Below are 23,701 nucleotides of genomic sequence, written 5' to 3'. Positions count from 1 at the left end.
TGAATAGAGTCAATAATTTTCTAGGAATACCTGATACTGCAGTACTATTATTCATTCAAAAATCTTGAATTATCTAATACAGTTAGCTTCATGTTCAGTTTTTCTTTTTTCCTTTTTTTATTCTACCATCATTTCTTTGCTGCAACAAATGCCTCTTATAAAGACCACTCCCCTTTATTCATTTAGCAGTCACTCCATAGCTGCTATAAACTAGGAACCTCAATAGTAAAACATAATTATGGATCACTCAGGTCTTTCAACTGCACTTGCTCTGGGGAATATATTGTAGTACTGACAAAATATCCAACATTTCATTAAAGAATGTATAAAATGACTCGCACCTAGCAAGGAGAACAAGTGTAGATATCATAAAGAGATTGTTTTGTTATATAGGAAGCATCAGAGCTCAGGTAGAGAGCATTTGCATGCAGAAAATCCCAGCCTTAATTTTTGGCATCTCTCCCTACAAGGCTGAGAAAACCTGTGGGAAGCCACAATGCACAAAAAATTGGGGTAGATTAAATAATGCTCTGATTCAGTGAACGATAACTTTCTCATATAGCTCTTTTTAGTTAGCAGTATTTTTGGTCCAAACTAGATGGCCATGTGAAAGAACTGTCCATCAGTCTTTGAGCTGATAGAAAAGTATACTAGTATAAAGTGTGTTGCTGACACTACATTATTTTTGTTACAGTAAGAAACATGGCAACTGATGCTACCTTTATTATTTTAAAGCAAGACAAGTTAAGGAAAGCAATTGATGGTTTCCCCTTCCACCAGGAGTTACTTTCTGGGGGGAAACAGTCACCAATTACTGTCCTGAAAACGAACACAAGTGAGTACTTGGAACAATGTTTAGCTGCTGTCAAAATGTCCAACTAAAACCTCTACTGAAAGGCCACTAAACTCATATTCAAAATACTCCATCTGTCAGGGTACATACACAGAGGAACGTTGTGTGGTTGAGCAAAAAGGAGGCAATTAATGATGAGCAAGTTCTGTCCTTATCTAGTGTGGCAAACAAATTGCCTAGGCTAGTATCATGTCCTGTTCTAACCTTGTGCATGGTAGTATTTGGAAGTAGCCCACAGATGTCCCTAGAGCCAGAATGAACTATAAGAAATGTTTGAGTGGCATAATAGATAAATATTAATAAAAGCAGGGGGAAAAATTACAAAAACACAAGACCCTTTTTGACAGAAACAATAGAAAATGTGTGAAGCCCACAATGTTGACAGAACCAACAAGACACAGCTGGCAAAACTCAGCTCTCTTTACACACACATACACACACACACACTCCTCAACTTACAACCACAATTGAGCCCAAAATTTCTATTGTTAAGTGAGACATTTGTTAAGTGAGTTTTGCCCCATTTTACAACCTTCCTTGCCTCAATTGTTAAGTGAATCACTGCAGTTGATAAGTTAGTAGCCTCGTTATTAACTGAATTTGGCTTCCCCATTGACTTTGCTTGTCAGAAGATCGCGAAAGGGCATCACATGATCTTTGGACACTGCAACCGCCATAAATGGGAACTAGTTGCCAAGCATCTGAATTTTGTGCATATGATTATGGGAATGTTGCAAACGTCATGACTGTGAAAAATGGTCATAAATCACTTTTTTCAGTGAATATATATTTGTGTGTGTGTGTGTGTGTGTGTGTGTGTACACGCATACATACATACACACACATATATACACACACAGAGTATATAGGTATTATAAAGCTTTTAAATCTCAGCCCAGATTTAGCTAGCCATTTACTAATCTAAGTTGAGGCTACCTTTCTGTTAGTGGCAAGTGGATAGATTAAGAAAGGACTGGTGGTGAATCATTCAAGTTGATGCGAGGATAACACTGAGAGCAAACATGGAACTTAAGCTAAAGTTAAGTACTTTGTAAAGCCCATTGATTGAACAAGATCATAAATACAGATAATAAGTTTTGAGGAACAAGAAATAAATGTCAGTCGCCCTCGTGCAACCTATATTCCATATATGCTTCATTTTTAAAGGACCAGAGAAAGTGCCCTTAGTTTTCTACCCTCAATCAAAACAGGTGTATGTTCCTTACCTACAGGCCAACCAGCAAAGTATGGCAAAGAATCACAAAGTTGATTTGAAATTAAAGCTGGTACAATTAGAACTTCATATACTACAAAAAGGAGTACAATCTTTTATTTCTCTGAACAAGTTATAAGCCATCAGGGTTAAGGCCTGAAGAATAAAAAGGAATGTGAGCCAAGAAAGATTGTTTGAAAATGTAACCGTTTTTACTGAATAAAGGACATTTTATTCAAATCACAAGAAAAAAAAATCTGTCATGATGTCACCTGTGCTAGAAAAAGCACCGTCTCATAAAAGGAGTCTGTGGTCCAGGAAAGGGCAGGATGGAAAGGAATTCTTTAAGCCACCCACCATTTTTTAATTTTCTTCTGCATGCTTCATGAGTTTTGGGAAGTGAAAGCAGGACATGACTTCAGAATCAACATGACTCACACACTCCCTTGTTTGCGAAGTCCAAACAACACCACAGACTCACAAACTGAATAATGTTGATTTGATTGTAGTAAATACTACTGCAATGAAAAAGAGAGAGTTCTAGTTAAGAGTTCAAAACTTGAAAATTCCAGTTTTAAAAAACGCATGAAATATGAGTCACACCATGAATTTGTACAGTAACACATACAAACACGCACACAGAGAGAACAATCCAATAAAGCATTCTATATAAACTGAATGCTAGCTTTACATAAAAGAGTGTTTCTCGTATTGTACACACATGTCTAAAAACAGATACTTTCTATGTTTCTACTTGTCTGGCTAAATCAGTCGAAGTCTGATTTTCATTCCTAAGAAAATTTCTCTCCCTCTTAATTAATGGATCTTGTTTCTAACTGGAAAACAACTACTCTCAAACACAATGTGGTAATTCTTGTTCCAGTTTGTTGGTGTGACTAAGCCACAAGGTCTGCTGTTAAAGATAAGAAAGGCTTCTGAATGTGAAATCCAAAGAACAATACAGAAGATGGAATGTGAAAAAAGGAAAAAATTGAACAGCTAGGAAGAAAAAAGGAAAAAGCTCCCCCATCACATCTTTTCCAAAGGGTTGAAGCTTACTGGACAGTGAGCAAAATATGATAGTAATCTGTTTTATATTGGATTGTAAATAAGGAGTCACATTCTGTCGCTTGTATCCAGATTTGCTGCTATGAAATGGGCAGCTCCATAAATCGGATGGATGGGTGGGTGGGTGGATGATAGATAGATAGATAGAAGATAGATAGATAGATAGATAGATAGATAGATAGATAGATAGATAGATAGATAGATAGATAGATAGATAGATAGATAGATATAAGAGTTTAATTCTATTTAATACTCAACACTCTTTTCTGAAATTTGAAAACTTCCATGTACTTCTATTATGTTAAATGGAGAAACTGGTACAATCACAGATATAAATACAGAAACTGAACAGTCTAAATCAATATTCTCCAAAGTGGTCAGTATTGGTCTCCAAGGGTTGATGGGATTATCAAGAGGTCAATATTGCTGCTGTTGTTGTTGTTATTTGTAGTACTATTAAAATAATACTTATTAAATTCTTGTCATCTAATAAATGTTTGGGGGCCAATGAAATTTCATGAATGGGTCAATGAGTTGAGGAGTTTGGGGACCTCTGGTCTAAATAATAATTTTAAATAAAGCTTTGAAAAACTATATTACACCCAATTTTCCTAATTTTTACCTTTTTAGCCCAATATGACATTTTCTGCGTTCAAACTATGCTGACAGGCAACGAAACCAATAACACTATTAACTTAGTCTATTCTTAGATATTTAAAGCAAATACATTTTAGCATTTGAAATAAATTTGTTCTAAATTCAGCTGCAAGTGACTACAGTCTCCATAAACAATCCATTTCTATTGTAAAAGTATTTCCTAGTTAATGTTCATTGGAAGGCCCCATATTCTGTCTCGCAGGGATCTGACCTTTTGGCGATTTTCAAGTAGGTCAATATAATTAATTTTAATCTAGATTAATGCAGGTACCCAGGTTTAAGGCAAAGTTGTGGGGCCACAGTGTTCTCTCATACATGCACAGGCAAGTGAGTAATACCAGCAGGCAGACCTGTTTTGTCAGCTTAGGTTTTAGTCACCAATACAAAACGTGGCAACTTTTTTTCTGAATAGGTTTCTCTTTACAGTACTCTCAAGTTCACAACCTCAACTGTCAAGTTCTGGAAAATGGGAGAAGGGGCAAACAACCTTTACCTTCCTACAAGCTATATTGTCCTGGGAAGAAATTCATGGAAATTAAATGTCCAAAGGTCTCGTGTTTAGTCAGAGTCTCACAGATCACTGATCTCCATGAACGGATATAATCTTATGAGCAAAAATCAGAGGTCCGCCTAGTTTAGGACTCAGTTGATGTTTTGAGAGAAAATAGTTGCCGTGAGGAGGGGATGACCAATTAACTTAAAAGTTGCCATAGCCATTATGACCAATCACAAAATACCACATTCCCAAAAGAAAAACTGGCAAGTGCAGTGGCCCCAAAATACTTGCTCTTAACCCCCAGTTCATTTTTATTTTTTCTAGATTGATGAGAAAAAATTTACAAGCAAAGAACTAGCCGGCAACCTTTGACTGTGCTTCATTTTCTTTTTGCAAACCTTAAGGGAATTATGTGGCATCAAGGTGTTCTTAGAAAGCAAGATGATTCTGGAGGCTGTCCTTGTGCTCCCTACCAGAAGTAGAAGTTGTTAAAATTAAAACGCTTACAACATTAACGAAGAGAGCGGGAAAATGAGCTGGGAGCCCCAAACATTAGTACCCATAACTAAAACCCACTTGGGGAACTTCACAACTCAATATACTTATATTCAATATACTTATACTTATATAGCGCTCAACGAGCACTATACAGATTGCTGCTTAGTTGGCTGTTATCCCTATACAAAAAGGCAGGAAGATCCTAGAAACTACTAACCTCATTTTCTGGTTTAAATATCTTTTGGACTCCTTAGCAGTATAGAGTCTGTACACAGAAGTAAATCTCACTGAGCTTTATGTTAAAAGATGTATATATCCACCCCATTGTGAAACATAACTCTGGGCAGCTAACAGCAATAATAAAAAAAAACATAATATAACAACACAACAGTCTGATTTATCGGTAGGCAAAAGGCATGGATAAAATACGAGAAGGGAGGTTTTCCATTCAAACTATAAGACATTTGGGGCAGGACATCCATGGGGAATGGGTTTTGCAGTCTGGTTCAAGGGCCATTAAAACAGCCTTCGCCTAAAACAGGCCCACATATGGTAGACAGTGGAGATTTTTGTAAATTTGGGATTGCTGCCCGATTGTCTCCTCCATTCCCTAATTATATATGACTGAGAGCTCTTCTCTGCTAACTACAGGCTGTATCATTTACTCTATAAATGGTTAAGATAGCTTGCATTGTCTCCAGAAAAGGGTGTACTGGTAAACTGACCATAATAGTTTCCTTTTTTAAAATTTAAGAATGCTTATTAAAATACTTTATCTCTCTGTAGATAAAGGTATAATTTTGGAATAACAGCAACTCAAACACATTCAGAAATATTTGGGTTGGAAGATAATGGCTTAACCTCTGGGATTCATGTTTGTTTGCATGTGTACTAGAATTTATTCATACATACAGTCCTTCCTTAGGTAAAGGTAAAGGTTCCCCTTGCACATATGTGCTAGTCGTTCCCGACTCTAGGGGGTGGTGCTCATCTCTGTTTCAAAGCCGAAGAGCCAGCACTGTCCAAAGACATCTCTGTGGTCATGTGGCCAGCATGACTAAATGCCAAAGGTGCACGGAATGCTGTTACCTTCTCATCAAAGGTGGTCCCTATTTTTCTACTTGCATTTTTTACGTGCTTTTTTTTTTTGAATTTTTTTTGAATTTATTTTTAAAACAGAATTTTTTATGTGCTTTTGAACTGCTAGGTTGGCAGAAGCTGGGACAAGTAATGGGAGCTCACTCCGTTATGCGGCACTAGGGATTCGAACCACTGAACAACAGATCTTTTGATTGACAAGCTCAGCGTCTTAGTCACTGAGCCACTGCATCCCTCAGTTCTTCCTTATAGACACTAAATTTCTGGAGAAGCAGGTAGCAGGCTAAAAACTAAAATAAAAGCCTTTTGTTAGATATATGTATGTGCTAAGAGCTTTTTGTTCGACTCCTCATATTTTCTTGGAAATGAGTCTGTGTTCGATATTCTTTGGAAATGTGTTTCCATTTCTTGGAAATGAGTCTGATGCCCCTTGTATATATAAGTCCCTTTCAAGAGCACTTGTGAAATGGGATAATGTTGACATAGGATGTGGAACATTCAAATGCAGCTTCAATTACAGGGTGGTGGTTGGGTGATGAAGAAGACAGCAGGAGTGAAGTATAGTTTGGAAAATGGTCTTGATATTGATTAGGTTCATATATTCTACTGAGTGATGACCTGTTCACACCAATCCATAAATTCTTGTTTGCAAACTAGAAAGACTAAACTTCTGCAAGTCATATGACTTAGAGTCACTGTAAACCCAGTCATTGATTATAAAATACTTGATTTAAATAGAGTCTAGTTCATGTCATATAGATTGTTTGTATATTTGCCTAATATTAGCAGATAGTTTTGGCTTTACCTGTACAGTATTGTGATATGGTTAAAATGCCACTAATTTATGTATACATTTTGGTATTAATATTCTATGGATTCGGGATTGATCGGAGAAGGCTCCTGTCAATAGCCAGTATCCTTGGGCAACAACCAATATCTCAGAATCTGAACAGGCCACTGAAGAGGCCTACTCCATGCCTGCCTGGTCCAGAATCCAAGCAGAGTTAGATACCTAGCTTTATCACAGTGTTAATTTATCGCACTGCCCCTGCCTAAAGCTCATTTCACATTGTTATGCAAACATGTGATTTGCTGACTGAACAGTTACCCGAGTTTGCATGTAACATTAAACCAAAACCAAGTCAATCACAAGATGGTTTAATGAAATGTATGAAGAAACCACAGTTAATATGAAGCATTGTGGGAAATTAAAATGACATCAGGACCCCATTATCCAGAATTTCTAGGGGGTGCTATTGTTCCCCACAGTTACTAAGTAAACCCAGCAGGGCCCATCTGTAGACTAGATCAATTTGTTAAGGGCTTCACATATAGGCCAGGTTTGATTCTATTATTTTGGTGGGTTTGGGGGCCAGACATCATTTGGGATAATTTTCCTAACTATGACCCAAATATTGGTCAGAATCAACTATATGAATTTGCAGAATTGTGTCTTGCGTGTTTTTTTTTTCAGTTGAAACTTGGAACACTCTTGATCCAAAGTGCTGGTACTTACTTATAGAGCCCTACATGGCATGGGCCAGGGGTACTTGCAGGACCACCTCTTGCCTGCCTCCCACCGCCCTGTGCGCTCACATAGGACTGTCCTCCTCCGGGTGCCATCGGCCAGACAATGTCAGCTGGTGGCGCCCAGGATGAGGGCATTCTCTGTGGGCGCACCGACGCTCTAGAATGGGTTACCCACGGGGCTCCAGATGGCCCCCAACCTCTGCTCTTTCCGCCGTGACCTGAAGACATGGCTTTTCCAACAAATTTGCTGATCTGATGGGTGATTTTAATTGGGAGATTTTAATTGATTATTTTAGCAGCTATTTCATTGTTTTTATTGTTTTAATTTCTGTGAGCTGCCCCGAGTCCTTTGGGAGAAGGGCGGCATATAAGTATGAAAAATAAAATAAATGCTGGTGCAAAAGGCTTCTCAGAGTCATAGAAACATGTGATTTATGTGGCAACATATGAATATGCTAAAACCTGATGTGAGAGATCTGCTCTTTCATTTTAGGGCCCCCATAATCTATAGTCTAATTCTTCTTTTGAGCATGAGTGATTTGAAGGAAGGTAAGGCCCAGTAAGATAAATCATTTGAACATCTCAGGTATATAATAAATGTTAACAGGACTTTTTGATGGGAATGGAAATATTTATCTTAGATGTCTTCAACTAAGATAAGGATTAAACAATACTTGTACACTTAGAGTCCCCTATTTGCTGATGTAATGCTTTGAAATAAATTACTGATGTTATAATCTGAAATCCAGGAAGTAAATCTTTTTCATTATCCTCTCCCAATCAAACACTATTCAATAACTACTAAGCTTTTTTTTTAGGCTCTATTGCTCTCACATAAGTGTTTTTCAGAAAAAAAATAAAATATCATAGTTAATATTCAATATATGATGTTATTCTTCTAAAATCAACCATAGTAACCATTGGAAAGACTCATTGATCATTGACCACCCCAACGATGCCCTTGAAGTGATGTCCCAGTGCCTGGAGGCCGTACAGATCTGGATGGGGAGAAACGGGCTCAGGCTCAACCCATCCAAGACCGAGTGGCTGTGGTTTCCGACGTCCCGATATAGTCAGCTGGCGCCATCGCTGGCTATTGGGGGCGAATCATTGGCCCCCACGGAAAGGGCTCGTAACTTGGGCGTCCTCCTGGACTCACGGCTGTCTTTAGAAGAGCACTTGATGGCCGTGACCGGGAGGATTTTTCATCAGGTTCGCCTGATTCACCAGTTGCGTCCCTTTATAGATCGGGACTCGTTACGCACAGTCACTCATGCCCTCGTCACCTCTCATCTGGACTATTGTAATGCTCTCTACATGGGGCTCCCCTTGAGGTGCACCCGGAGGCTCCAACTGGCGCAGAGTGCGGCCGCGCGGGTGGTTATGGGAGCAACATGGAGCTCCCATGTAACACCTCTCCTGCGCGAGCTGCACTGGCTCCCGGTGGTCTTCCGGGTGCGCTTCAAGGTTCTGGTTACCACCTTTAAAGCGCTCCATGGCTTGGGACCTGGTTACTTACGGGACCGCCTACTACCATCAACAGCCTCCCACCGACCAGTACGCTCCCACAGAGAGGGGCTCCTCCAGGTGCCGTCGGCCAAACAATGTTGGCTGTCGGCCCCTAGGGGGAGAGCCTTCTCTGTGGGGGCACCGACGATCTGGAATGAGCTCCCCCCAGAGATACGGAGGATTCCGGATCTGCGCACCTTCCGCCGCGAGTTGAAGACGCTTTTATTTCATCAAGCTGGCCTCGCCTAAATCTTCTTCCTTTTAAGTGTAAATTCTAAATTTTTAATGGATTTTAAAATATGGGTATTTTAAATTATGGGTATTAATTCAGCCAAATTTATTTAATTCATTTTATTCGATTTTAAATTTTGTATATCTATGTGTTTTATTTCATGGCTGTGCACCGCCCTGAGTCCTCCGGGAGTAGGGCGGTATAGAAATTCAATAATAAATAAAATAAAATTTAATATTTATTAATGGACACCAGAGAGCAAGTATAGGACACTGACCTTATTATGCTAGCAGGTTCAGAAAGAAGAAATACTATATCACTGAAGGCCTTCAATGGCCAACTGGGGTCCAGAAATAACTAAGCAGCTGCTGAAATCATAAGTACAGGATTGATGTACTACAATCTGAAAATCTAGATTTTACAACTATTTCAGCTACTCTGTGTTTTTATCATTTTGAATTTCCAAACAGTCTTCAAAGGCAGGTATATCTGAACTGTAATCTAACCTGAGTAGGTACAATTATTGACTAGATCTTTTCCTCTAGATATATTTTCAGCTATCAAGCACTTCTGAATATAACACCACCTGCACCTCCATAAATAATGCTGACACCAAGAAAATTTCCCAGCTGCATATTTGCCTCTTCAGAGAATGCAACAACTCTGTTATCAGTTGCAAACTTCTATCTATTATCAGTTGATTTCTCAACTCATAGTAATATCGTCTGAATTAATGGGAACAATTATATATAAAGTATGTAGTACCAAACTGTGATCCAGAAAAGTTCCCATGGGAAAAAAAGAATATAAGAATTATTGTATACTAAATTCTAAACATGGATTCAGAGAACGAGGTGGCTGGATGGAGTCACTGAAGCAGTCGGCGTGAGCTTAAATGGTCTCTGGGGGATGGTAGAGGACAGGAAGGCCTAGAGGAAAGTTGTCCATGGGGTTGTGATGAGTCAGACACAACTTTGCAACTAACAACAACAACAAACATGGATTGTGCATATTACCTATGTTAAGGAAAGCAGCTTGTACTTAAAACTCTCAGATACGTGCTCTAGCAAACATTTCCTGTCTACGGTCCTCCATGATTTATGAAATATAGTTTGGTCAATCCAGTTCTGTTGCAATCTGAAATTTGTTCCTAATAAAAATGTCTCCTGATAATAAGTATGGTTCCCCTCTCACTGATTTGCAAAAGTATCAACAAACAGTTCCAATGGTTCAGGAGAAAGGAGAACGTTGTTTGTATTTGTAAAATGTGATATCCAACAAATAAATAACAAACTGGTATATCATCTTGACATAATCTTTCCAGTAACAGATTCTGGAGGAAACCAAATTAACTGTAGATCCAATATAAATAGAAACTCCCCATAGCAAATCAGCCACATCTGAACTGATGTCTTATTAGGGTGTTCTCCTCTGATGTCATTTCATTTCCCTGAAGTGTCTACTTCCTCCTCTAGCAAATGGCTACCTTTTGGGGATTTTCTTAAAACAGGACCAACAAATTTCTATTTCCTCCTCTAACAATGTCTACCTTAAGGCAATTTTCTTAAAGCAGGACCAGCAAATTGAGTTACAAAATGTTGGATGATCATGAGGTGGCAGTAAAGATCATTAGAATTTTCTTTGCTGCCATCTGATGGATCAACCAGATTTTTACAACCCAGTTCTCATAGCCTATCCCTATCAAAGATTTAAAAGAGCTAATAAACAGGATTTTTAAACTGGGTCATACTTGCATATATCAACCATATACTAAGCTATCTTTTCTAACAAACTGATCCTACAAATAAAATATTCTGATGTTTCCAAAGACAAAACTATATTTGATATCCATTTTCTATTTGTTAACCTTATTTTTGTGTGTTATTCTTTGATAACTTTAAAAACTATGCCCTTCCCACCCCGGGCTCCAAATCCTGGCTTTCCTAAATATTCTTCAAGCCTCTCTGTGGCATTTTCTCCAGGGGTGCTTTGCCAGAAGGACAGGTGCACCTCGCCTCCTGAGATTTGGGCCACACCCGCTAAAGTAAGTTTCTTTTTGGATGCTGTTATTACCCAGGCATGTTACTCATTCAGTTGTGTGGGAGCAACCTTGCTCTGTCTTCCAGCTCCTACACTGTCTTCTTCTGTAATGGCCAGGTGTCACTGGAGGTGGTTTATAGTTCTGCAGCAGGTTGAAAGTTCTTTTCTTTGCCTTACCTCTTGCCTAGGAGTGTGAAAATCCAAACCTGTTCTTTTATGTCATTTCACTACCACTCATGTATAGCAAAGAGTACACGATTCTCAGAGGAGGAAGCAGGCACCATTCATAGAACCAATAGGTTAGGTCAGTGGTAGGCAAACTTGGCTCTTTCACACCCTGTGGACTTCAACTCCCAGAATTCCTAAGACAGCCAAGCTGTCTTAGGAATTCTAGGAGTTGAAGTCCACAGGGTGTGAAAGAGCCAAGTTTGCCTACCACTGGGTTAGGTTAACGAGTATTATTAAAAGTGGGATAAAACAACAGGGAAGAGGTTGTCTTGAAACTGCAGCCACCAATGGTGTAACAGTTCCTACAAGAACTGTAATTCATCCAGAAAAAAATGGTGCAGAAACCAAGGAAGGATTAATTAAAACAAAACAAAAACATACCAATATCATCAGAATCCAGTGTATAAGGTGCACAAGCCAAGGTTTGTTGACTGCTCCGTACCAGGAAACTCAGCTCCTAACTTTGCAGAAAAGAACCATCAATTAACTGCGATCCCTTGTAGAAACTCAGTGCCTCACTCCAGCATGAAAACTACATAACAAACAAATAAAACCTGTTTATAAGCACCACGTAGGTGGTTTGCAAAGCCCATAGATTTCTTCCTTCCTTCCTTCTCCTTCTCTTTTTTCTTCTTGACATCAGTTCCCAGCTGCACAACAAGATGGCAATGAAGGAAGAGCTCCAAGCAGTAAATAGGACTGAGTATTTTTCTGCTCTGATCCTTGCCCTTTCAAGATGTGCAGTCCAATTCCCAACTGCAGCTAGCATAGGAATTCTGGAAGGTGAAGTCCAATATCCCTAGAGTTCATTAATCTAGGGAAAGCTGCTCAAATGGCATTTTTCTCTCTAAGAAACCAAATTCTCTGGACAATCATTTTTTAATGTGATTCATTCTAGCCCAATTAAAATGGGACTGGGAAAATGTTCCATATAAAATGTATAAAAGTAACCTTGGCTAGGAATTGATCATATTAAGAAACTGCAGTCACAAAGCAGGTGAAAGTCCTCTTGTTTTGCATTTGCCATCTTTAAATTTTGTTCTATTGGGAAGGGCCCCAATTGTCCAGAATATAGGTCTGGAGTCATAGCACAAGAATTCTCTAATTGTAGTACTGGAATTACTGTCCCTCGTGAGATTCAGTTGCCAGAAAAGGATAACTGAACAATTCACGTAGATAGTGACAACTTCCTAACAATCAGCCAACATGAAACCTTGATATATAGAATTCTTTTTTGAAGTACATTGAAGTTATGAGCGAATCTTAGAACCTTTCAATCCTGCATTCATTTGAACAATTGTTTTTTTCCCCTCCTACATATATTTTCTTTTAAGTTCTTAAATAATGGCATGCCACATAATTTGCATACAGAAAATGGATTGATATAGAGGAAAGATAGCTTTGCTGTAAGGGATGAAATATATACACTTCTGTTGATATCAAAACCACAAGAGTATGCCACTCAAAAAAAACTAGAAAACACAGAAGAAAGTATACGGTAATTCTTAAAAGCATAAGCTGTTATTTTAAAAACTCTTTTGAGCCTCAAAATGCAAATCAGGTACTTAAAATCTAGGGAAAAATGTTTTTGAAAAAATTCCAAGGTCTTACTCTTTTTAATTTTAATTTTAACTTTATTTGAATTAGAGTTGTTGAGTATAGAATGGCAATAAACATTATTCCTCAATTTTTAACATTTTATCTACTTTTATTGTCATAAAACGTTTCTTTTTGTCAAATGTTTCTTTGCGTTGTTGTGAGTTTAGAAACCCTGTAATGTTCTTACTGTCTATAAGGCTCATTTCCACCTGTAATTAAGCTTTGCCTTTCTAGCTGGAATGCAGCTGTGAAAGGTAGAACAGCAATGGATTGTCCTCTCCAATTTTTTTCTTAATTGTGTAACTCTGCAATTAAGTATAATTAAAATAATGTAATGGTACATGAAGACATCAGTGGATAGAAATGTTATAATAAGATTAAATACTAATGAGCAATAGGACTCTATATTTCAGCTTTCTCCAGCTGGATGGCTTTGCTGCTTGCAGGTTTCAGGAAAGGTGGTTTCAAAACATCTGGAGGGCATGGGGTTGGGTAGATTGCTACAGATGATGCTGAGATATCCGTTGGTATAACTGTACTAGTATCCAAGTCCATTTCTATGTGGTAAACTGAACTCGGCAACTTCCATTTTCTCAAAATTGCATCAAAAACTGAAAAGGACTCTGAATAACATTGTGCATTAACTGTGATGCCTTACACAGATCCAGGTTTGGAGCCTTTTGCATCTTTGATATATCTTTGAAATGGGGTACTGTAGATATTCTCCAGAAAAACTAACTGACACAATGCCATTTTCTTTTTAAATCATGTGACACAGATAACACTTTCATAATTTTGGCAAAGCAATTAAAGAATCACACTGGGATACCGTACATATACAATTCACTTGTTTAAGTGTAAAGGAAAATGCATGTGAAAAATTATGTTAAAATTACCAAAGACATTTGTTTTTCACTTAAAACAGGTGTACTAAGTTTGTACCAGCCTGAAAACAGGCTGGAAACTCTAGCATTTCAGCAACTTCATCCTTTATTACTAACTTTAAATTATGTGCCACAGAATGCAGCATTATCCTCTCTTGAGATTTGGGTGGAGTAATGAGAAGTGAAAGGAAAAGTACTTATCATGGGTATGTCGATGAAAATTCAATCATCCAGGCCAAAGCTGTCTAAAGGTTGAAACATGGCACCTGGACCAAACCTCGGTCCAAACTTTAGTTTGGTCCAGTTGCCATGATTCAACCTTTAGACACACTTATCATGGATAGTGCTATTATGATGCCATAGAATTGTCACTAGTTCATTGTAGTAGCTATCTATGCTAGACACTGGCTTAGTTCAAATAACGTGCTACACCATAGTGTGACTTGTTTACTTGGTTTAACATTTCTGTGAACTTTTGTTCTTTTTTAGCAAACCATGATTAAAAACCTGGGCAAGCTTAATATGTCTCCTCATCAACCCTAGTGCTTTGCCAGAAATTTATTCAAACAATGTGCTAGATCATGAGCCAGGATTAAGAAACGAGCTTTGCTCTGTACTCCCATGTCCTAAAACAAAATAAGCAAATATGATGGTTTAAGATGATGGCCAGTTCACAAAACACCTGTAAACACCATATAAGTTATTTGATTTTGGCTTAGTCTTTGTGATTTGTATACGGGGCTCCTGTGATACTTGTGGGCATGCAGCAAAAAAATGTGATTGCTAACAAAAAATTATCTTCAGATAATGTAGCTGAGGGAAAACATATTCAGGAGAGGGAATACCTGTTTTTCTTAATGTAAAGTAAACACTTCCCCTGCATCTTTTGCGAGAAATGTAAATATATATAACCTTGAGAAATATAAAGTTTGTTCCTAGGGAGAAAATTGTGGCGAGAGATGCTTTTTCACACTAGGAACCTCTGAACCATTTTGTGGGACATCTGAAACTGCTCAGATATGTCTTGTCTTCTCTGAACTGCAGTGCCTGTGCCTGAGAAATGAAGAACATATCCCTTGACAGATATTTTTCTATAAAGAAATATTGGGTTAAATTTGTACCTTGGCTGATTAGGCAAAATCCTTACTGCTAAAAGCAGTATCTTAGAATGTGGTGTAATTATATTCACCTGAAATATCAGAAGACAAACCAAAATCAGCCTGAAAGCTCATCACTGCTTCAAACAAAAATTGTCTGGATGTAGAAACTATACAACTATTTTCCACAGATAGTGTAAGAAATATGTCAGTCAATCATTGTATTTTGGTCATTGACCAGCAAATAAGATACAGTTAGTCCTCAACTTACAATTCGTTCAGTTCAAAGTTACAACGGCACTGAAAAAAGTGACTTATGACTGTTTTTCACACTTATGACTGTTGCATAATCCCCATGGTCATGTGATTTACATTTGAATGCTTGACAACTGGTTCATATTTATGATGGTTGCAGGGTCCCAGGGTCATGTGATCATATTTTGTGACCTTCTGACAAGCAAAGTCAAATGGGGAAGCCAGATTCACTTAACCACCATGTTACTAATTTAACAACTGTAGTGATTCACTGTATGACATTGTACGACATTTTACGAAAAATCGTAAAATGGGGCAAAATTCACTTATCAAACCTCTCACTTAGCAACATAAATTTTGGGCTCAATTGTGGTCGTAAGTCAAGGACTACTTATGTATGCTACAACTGGCAAGGATAGAATTTTCTAGGAGCAATGCTGCCAAAAATGGACTTTTACGATGTCCAGTATCCACTTTCCAGGTATAGCATGTCTCTGAATAAGACATGCCTAGGTCTATTCTGTCAGCATGTAGCATTTATTCTGGTTCTGGTTAAACTTTTAGTAGGTTTTACTGGCTGGGGCACTTCAGGTATAAGAAATTAAATAAATTAGGCTGTACCTCTGGGCCACAAAGCATTCCTATCCATGAGTCATAGTTGCTGTCTTGAGATTTCTCTATTATAGTCCATTAACACCTCTTCACATGATTTAGTTTTACACTGAGGTAGATCAGAAAGGGAGGAGAACTATCATAGGTAGATCTCTATTGTACACAAAATTTTGCCATGAGCTGCTAGCTGGCTCATCTTATTTTGAATAACAGATTAACAGAGACAGATCTAAGCAACAGATAAAGTTGTTTTTAAATTTTCAGAAGAGGTTTGGTTTAATTAAATCTGCACATCTCCTGTGTTTATCATAAGGCAAAAATGTGGATAGGTTCAGGTTATTCTTTTGTTCTAGTTTTTTCTTTCAATTTCTTACTGGTTTGGAAGGTTAAGAAATGTATTTGTTTAGGCTTAAAAGGAATTTTGGACTGAAAAGTTAGACATGTACAGTTGGTTTTAACAGAGTTACTATGCCACTGATGCTTTTTAATTATCTTCTAATATCGTAATTCAAAATCTGTCCTTTACATCAATGTTTCTCAGACTCAGCAATTTTAAGGTGTGTGGATTTTAAGATGGTTGGCTGGAGAATTCTGGGACTTGAAGTCCACACATCTTAAAGTTGCTGATTTGAAAAATACCAGTTTAAAAGGAAACTTATCCCAAACAAGAAGCAACCAAACTGAACACATAACTTCACATCTGGAGCATGTTTGACAGAGAACTTAGAATCTATCTGAGGAAAAAGGCCTCAATATCATTTGAAATTACAAATCATGTTGCATTGAATTTGAGTCGTCAAAAATTCATCTGATTGGAAAATTTCCAATGAAGTAAATATTTTTTTTAAAAAAGGATGCACCCCCTTACCAGTTGTAAATAAAGCATATGTATTTTCACAAGCTTGATCTTATGTACTTTACTTAGAAATTATGCAGAAAAAGAAAAATTAAAAAGATCACTTTCAAAATGAGTTGATTCCCAGATGCATTTTATGATAAGCTTTTTAAGAAAATGTCTTCCAATGTTTGATCTACTTGTAAATACATCCTTGCAGTATATTTAAACATGATAAGCAACATTTCTTAAAATGTAGTTGGAACCAATTTATTTGCACTGTACAACCGTTTTTCTACATTTTGTTTTCATCTGACTCCCTATATCTGTGATGGCAAACCAGTGGCATGCGGAGCCCTCTCTGCGGGCACGCAAGCCATCACCCAGCTCAGCTCCACCGCGCATGCATGCATGCTTCCCGCCGGCCAGCTGGTTTTCGGGTCTCTGGCACAGGGGTGGAGTGCATGCGGGAGACTCACGTGCATTCACAGGAGTCTTGTGTGCATGCGCGGGGGCAGGAGGGGGTCTCACATGCATGCATGGGGAGTGGGGGGAGTGGTGTGCCCCTGCGCCAAAATAGGCCACGGGGGGGGGGTCCGGCGTGCCCGCCCCACAGCCCGGTTTTGGTTCCAGGAGGCTTCAGGGAGGCTTGCCAGGCCCAAAACAGGCCATTGGGGTCACGCACACATGTGTAGGGGGAGGGCGAGGGGAGTGTGGGGGTCATGCGTGCATGCGCACAGGGGGCTGGAGGAGCACGGGGGGCACGCACACTTGCACGGGGGAGCATGAGGTGGCATTACATTATGGGTGTGGGCACACACACACGTGACCCCCACTTTTGGCACTCGACGGCAAAAAGGTTAGCCATCACTGTCCTATATTGTGGTAAGCCAATAGGCCTTTTCATCTTGTGTTTCTGTTCAGCCTTTGCTTTGTTGCTTATACTCATCTCAGTTTTACGATGGCTTTTATAATGCCATTTTTTTTTTAACGTTACACCTCTTTGTCGCATCCCGCATCCCGTTGTTGCATTTCAAAATCTGATTAGTATTCAGTATTCAGGAAACTCACAAAGCAAAGTCTGGTAGTTGAGTTTGTGTAAGTGTGCACGTGCGCACATTTTGAGTCAGGATTTAATTCCTGACAACTGCCTGGACTAGTCCCTGCAGTTTTCTTGGCAAGGTTTTGGGGAAGTGGTTTGCCATTGCCTCATTCTTTCTAGAGCTGAGAGTGACTGGCCCAAGTCACCCAACTGTCTTCATGCCTAAAGTAGGACTAGAAGTAATGGTTTCTAGGTCAATGCCCTAATCATTATGGTAAACTTGCTCTCTGGTAAAATTAGAACAAAGCATTTGAGGCCTTAAAATTGTTATACAGGTAGTCCTCGACTTACTACCACAATTGAACCCAAAAATTATTTTGCTAAGTGAGACATTTGTTAAGTGAGTTTTGCCCCATTATACGACTTTTCTTGCCATAGTTGTTAAGTGAATCATTGCAATTGTTAACAACGCAGTTGTTAAGTGAGTTTGGCTACCTCATTGATTTTGCTTGTCAGAAGATTGCAAAAGGGGAACACATGACACCGGGAATATGGCAGCCGTCATAAATATGAGTCAGTTGCCAGGCATCTGATTTTTTTTAGCATGTGACCATAGGGATGCTGCAACAGTCATAAGTGTGAAAAAGTGTCATAAATCACTTTTTTCTGTGCCATTGTAAATTTGAACGGTGACTAAATGAACAGTTGTAAGTCAAGGACTACCTGTATATGTGATCTTATAATAGTAACTTCAGATGAGACATTTGATATTATTATGGTAATGTTTCAGACAGAGGACTTGAGGAAAAAAGAGGTTTACCTCAGTGAGAAATGCAAGACAAGTGTTGCCTGCCATTGCCGACAATGGTAGCTCCCCACATTCCATTCACTCCATTAATTCTCTCTCCCTCCCACATTAGCCTACACAAATCTGATTGCTATGGAAGCTATTTCAAACCCTTATTGCAGTGTGGAAGGAGGTAATTTGCAAAAGGAAAGCTAGCTTTTCCCAGTAGGGATAACAGCTTGGCAAAAATGAAAGAAGAGGCTTTGTAATAGTTTCTATTAATATCAGCAGAGGCCATTTTAAAGCCTCTCGCAGATTGTGCATGCAAGGACAAGGTAAATACGTCAATTGAGTTGATATCCATCCTATTTTGTCAAGTCAAAAGTACCCAGGATTGAACTCAGAATTTTGGAAGTGACACATTCACATTAGGGTCTGGTTTCTTCCAAAGTAATGCATTACAGGTTATCCTCAATTTACAACAATTTGTTTAGTGACCGTTTGAAGTTACAATGGCACTGAAAAAAGTTGACTTATGACTTACAACCATTGCAGCATCCCCATGACCAAAATTCAGATGTTTGGCAACTGACTCATATTTATGACCATTGCAGTGTCCTGGAGTCATGTGGAGCCACCTTGAGTCTTCGGAGAGGGGCAGCATACAAATTGAAATTGAATTGAATTAATAAATGTGATCACCGTTTATGACTCTCTGACAAGCAAAGTCAATGGGGAAGCCAGATTCCTCTAACAACAGTGTTACTAACTTAACAACTGAAGTGATTCACTTAACAACTGTGGCAAGAAACTGTGGCCCCATCGTAAAATGGGGCAAAACTCACTTAATAAAGGTCTCACTTAACAACAGAAAATTTGGGCTCAATTATGGTTGTAAGTTGAGGACTTAACTGTATTCAGGGTATTACAGGTAGTCCTCAACTTACAACTGGTCTCTTAGTGACCGTTTAAAGTTATGACAAATTTACCTTGAGGCTACTACAATCTGGAAGTTCTGATGGTCAGCCCCACCCCCCAGTCACAGGGCAAAACTTCAGGCATTCACTAACACAAGTGCACTTATGGCCATTGGCAGCATCTCACAGTCACATGGCTGAGTTTTACGATGGTTTTGTTGAAAACAGGCAGTTATTCTGGTTTTCAACAAAACCATACTCATAGCAAACCATCTGTTTGCTTAAGGACCATGGCATTCGCTTAACGATCATCGCAAAAAAGGTAATAAAATCAGGGTAGCTACATGACTGTCCCGTTTTATGACCATCGTGACTTATGAATGTGATGGGCAGGCTCCATTATGGTCGTAAGTCAAAGACTAGCTATAAATAGGGAATGACATATCAAGGCAAAATGGCAAAATTGGAGAGTGGTAAATTCACAGTTCTTGCAGTTTGCCCACTTAATTTGTGTAATTGAACTAGCCATATTTATAGAGAATTTATTGAGTGACCTGATATTGGTTTGCCTTTGCAATGATTAAAGTATAATATTCTGTCAAGTTATCCGGCAAGAATATTATTTCTGAAAAAATATCAGAGGATAAAGATGCAAAAACCCTTCTTGATTCTCCATTTGACCAGAAACATCTATTCTATCCAGACACCAACCCTTCCTCTTGTACAACATGCATATGCACAAATGGCAAGAGAAAGAAACACCTTGGAATCACCTGAGTTACAGAATAGGAAAGATCTGCAGGCTATGTTGTCCTAGCGGAAAGTGCAATGGCTGAAATGCCCTATGAATATCTTTCTTCCACTGCATTGCTGGCTGTGATTATTTTTCCAAACAATGCAGGGTTTTTTTTTAATGGACAAATGGAATCACACATTTAGAAGCACAGCATGTGATAATCGGCCCATATTGTTCCAAAACAATGAGGCGTGAGGACGGCAGATGTCCAGACAAAATACCTCATGTGTTCTGATGTTTTTAATATTGATGGAAAATTCCCATTTTCCCTGAATGCTGTTCTAGGTAGGCAAGTAGAAAAAGTTTTAGGTTGAAAGTATTTGGGATTGGGGGGGGGATTGTTGCTGCTGATTGGTAGAACAGATGTTGCTTTCCCAGCTGGAGAGACCACTTGGGAACTAGTGAGTTGCTTTTGGATTTTCCTATGCTGGATATGTTCCATCAGGTTACACAATTGTCACATGCAAAGTAAGGAAAGCCGGTTAAGGCAATTTAATCTGAAAAACTCAGAACAACTGTTAATGTGCAATGCCGATTAGTAGCCCAAGGAGAGCCAGGTGGATGGAGGAGCCTTCTGTACGGAATAGGGATGTGTTTTTTTGGTAAAATAGGGAGGGTAATAGGAAACCATGCTTTTAAAGTAATATATCTCAAACTCAGGAACTTTAGGATATGTGGACTTCCATCTCAGAATTCCCTGGCTAGCTATGCTGCTGGAGAATTCTGGGAGTTGAAATCCACACTTCTTAAGAGCTCCTGGGGCTGAGAAACACTTAAAAGCGTTCCCTATAGTTTTTAAAACACAAGGATGGTTCTAAAATGCACACGATCTTGACCTTAATCTTGAGGAATATATGTGTGTTTTGTTTGCATTGAGGGGGGCAGGTTTTCATAGGGATTTCTGATAGAAAAATAATAGTAAGAATAAAGGCACCTTCCTCATTTTTCATTGACAGAATAATAGAGGCAGGAAGGATTATGTATAGTTCAATCTTCAAAATATCATGCTCTCTAGGTCCTGAATTTTATCTAACACTTATTGTGAAAAGAGAAAGATTATGGTTCTTATTTGACAGAAATTGGGCTTAATCACTTTTAGTCCTGAATAGGGGATAAGAACTGGCTAAAATTTTGAGCCCCCTGATTTTAAAGAAAGCCTGACACATAACATTGCCCCAGGATCCCATTTTCAAGCCAGTCTGTTGTTAGGTTTTTAAAAAAGCTCCTATACTGAGCTGTTACAAGCTGTTATTTTTAAATGGTTACTATTTTTGTAGATTTTTTTTCAATAAAGTATACCAATATGCTATATGGAGTACAGAACATTGTCTGAGTTAGTTCAATATTCTTGGGATTTATTGGTTGGGATCCTGCATCATATTAAGCTATCCTGGCCCTTCCTGAACTGGGATCATTGTGTTTTTTAGTGCTTTACAGAACAGTTCTCTTAACAACATCACATGTTCCAGATGCAAGTTAAATTTTTCACCTAAAAATTGCCTTTAAGGGTAACCAGAGTTCCTTGATAACTGTTCAGTTGTTACTTTTTTAAATTATGCATTTTCCATTGAGAAGTGATGACTATAGTACAGGAATATCAATTTTATTCTATTAGTGAACTGTTGTCAATAGGAAATTCTGAAATCATATGTGAGATACTTTTATTCTCCTTTCTGCTTTGCTTGTCTTCTCTCTTGTGAAAAATCAACATACAAATTAAAAGCAAGCATAATATAATAAATAAATGCACAGGAATACTGTTTTGTAACAGCAGCAATCACATTATCCCATATTCAGCTGAGTCACAAATAGTATAACAATGTTCATAATCTACTGGCCTGTTACATAAATTTCCATGGAACCGAAGCTATTCCTTCCTACACGAATGACAATTGCCTAGCTACAGTTATCAATTTTTCAGACCTGAAAGAACACACTGCGTATGCGTACATATCCCTGGGTTGCTGCACACACAACTATCTTCCAATTCACTCTACAAGTGTGACTATAGAGTAATACTGCCCTAGTTCCCCAGACCTAGAAACTATCCCATGTCCTGGATATGTGCCAATGCCATGGCTTACCCACCCATGTGGTTTGCAATAGAGCAGAGACAAGTTGTATACCATATATATGGGTGTGTGATTGGAAAGATGCTTGAAAAGGAATTTCTCAATCGGAAACCAGAAAAAGGCAGGAATTGTGCATCACTCTGTTAAAGTGCACTAAATAACTAAAAGCTGTACTGAGTAGCAGAACACAAGTTACTTCAGGCAGAGATATCTGTAACTTGTCATTTGGGACTACCACCGTTTTACCCAGTGCCTGGTCATTGTACACTTTATGTACACATCACAAAGAATGAGAATCATATACAAGCTGTGCTACAGTAATTTTGAGGAACGATAGCTGAAAATAGATTCAAATATGTAGTAGGCTTTCTGGAACCCTTCAAGAAAAAGCATTCCTACCATTGTCAACAAAGCTAATCAGGTTTAATGTCGATATTCAGATTTGTAAAAGTACTGCATTATTGGCAAGAAAATGGCATGGATATGTCCATAAAGTCTCAAGAATTGAGTTTGACTTGAACAAAATTAGCTTTTATTGATGGCTGAGAACTGCAAGAGTTGTGGTACGAACTCATTTGCAAAGCCACCGATTGTTAAAGATTTAAGGAGATAATTCTGCTACAGAATATAGAAAAAAATGTCCTTCTGGGTATAGTATGGAACAAATTGACTTGGAAAGCTTAAAAGCATTATGACAGTAAGAAAATGTTTATTTTTCCGCTAATTTATATCTAGTCCTGGTAACTATTAAAATACTTCAAAAGCATTTAAAAGGCCTAGACAAATAAAGACATATTAATCGAGTTAACTTGATTCCCAAGAAACCTTCTAGAGAGGCTATGAAGAAGGCCATCAAGGTCACCATAAAGAACCTTGCCCAGGGTTGCCCCTTGACACAACTCTGAAGTAAGAGGATCCAGAGAAGGGACTCTGAAGAGGATCCCCCATTTGAGGCCAATACACAGGCCAGAATCAGAATCAGAGTCGAGCTGGAAGGGATCTTTGAGGTCTTCTAGTCCAGCCCCCTGCTCAAGCAGGAGATCCTATACCATTTCAGCAAGTGACTGTCCAATCTATTAAAAACCTCCAGTGATGAAGTACCCACAACTTCTGACAGCAAGCTGTTCCACTGGTTAATTGTCCTTACAGTTAAGAAGTTTCTCCTTAATTCCAGGTTGCTTCTCTCCTTGATTAGTTTCCATCCATTGTTTCTTGTCCTGATAGTCCGATAGTCCCCAAGATCTACTGGTCACAAGCTGCAAACAAGATCATCTTTTAGAAATGTAGTCTTGTCTACAACTCAAACTGGTCCTCTTCCATGCAGTATAAACGTACTTTTCTTCAACTTGTTTTCCCTGCCATAGACATGTACCATGGACTTTA

At 38.6% G+C, this 23,701-nt stretch overlaps 1 long non-coding RNA gene across 1 annotated transcript; it reads right to left on the bottom strand.

Annotated features, from left to right (window-relative positions):
* Positions 1-2,256: 2,256 nt before the first annotated feature.
* LOC117664114 (uncharacterized) lies at positions 2,257-14,191 on the bottom strand. Its single transcript, XR_004590923.3, has 2 exons — positions 11,804-14,191; positions 2,257-2,584 (listed from the first exon to the last, which is right to left on the bottom strand). It is a non-coding gene; the product is annotated as an uncharacterized LOC117664114 (long non-coding RNA).
* Positions 14,192-23,701: the final 9,510 nt, after the last annotated feature.

The sequence above is a fragment of the Pantherophis guttatus genome, chromosome 3, assembly GCF_059756535.1.
Source record: "Pantherophis guttatus breed Tessera chromosome 3, ASM5975653v1, whole genome shotgun sequence".
Taxonomy (NCBI): Eukaryota; Metazoa; Chordata; class Lepidosauria; order Squamata; family Colubridae; genus Pantherophis; species Pantherophis guttatus.
Note: the sequence above shows the minus strand (reverse complement) of the source record. Positions and strands in the feature narration are given on the sequence as shown.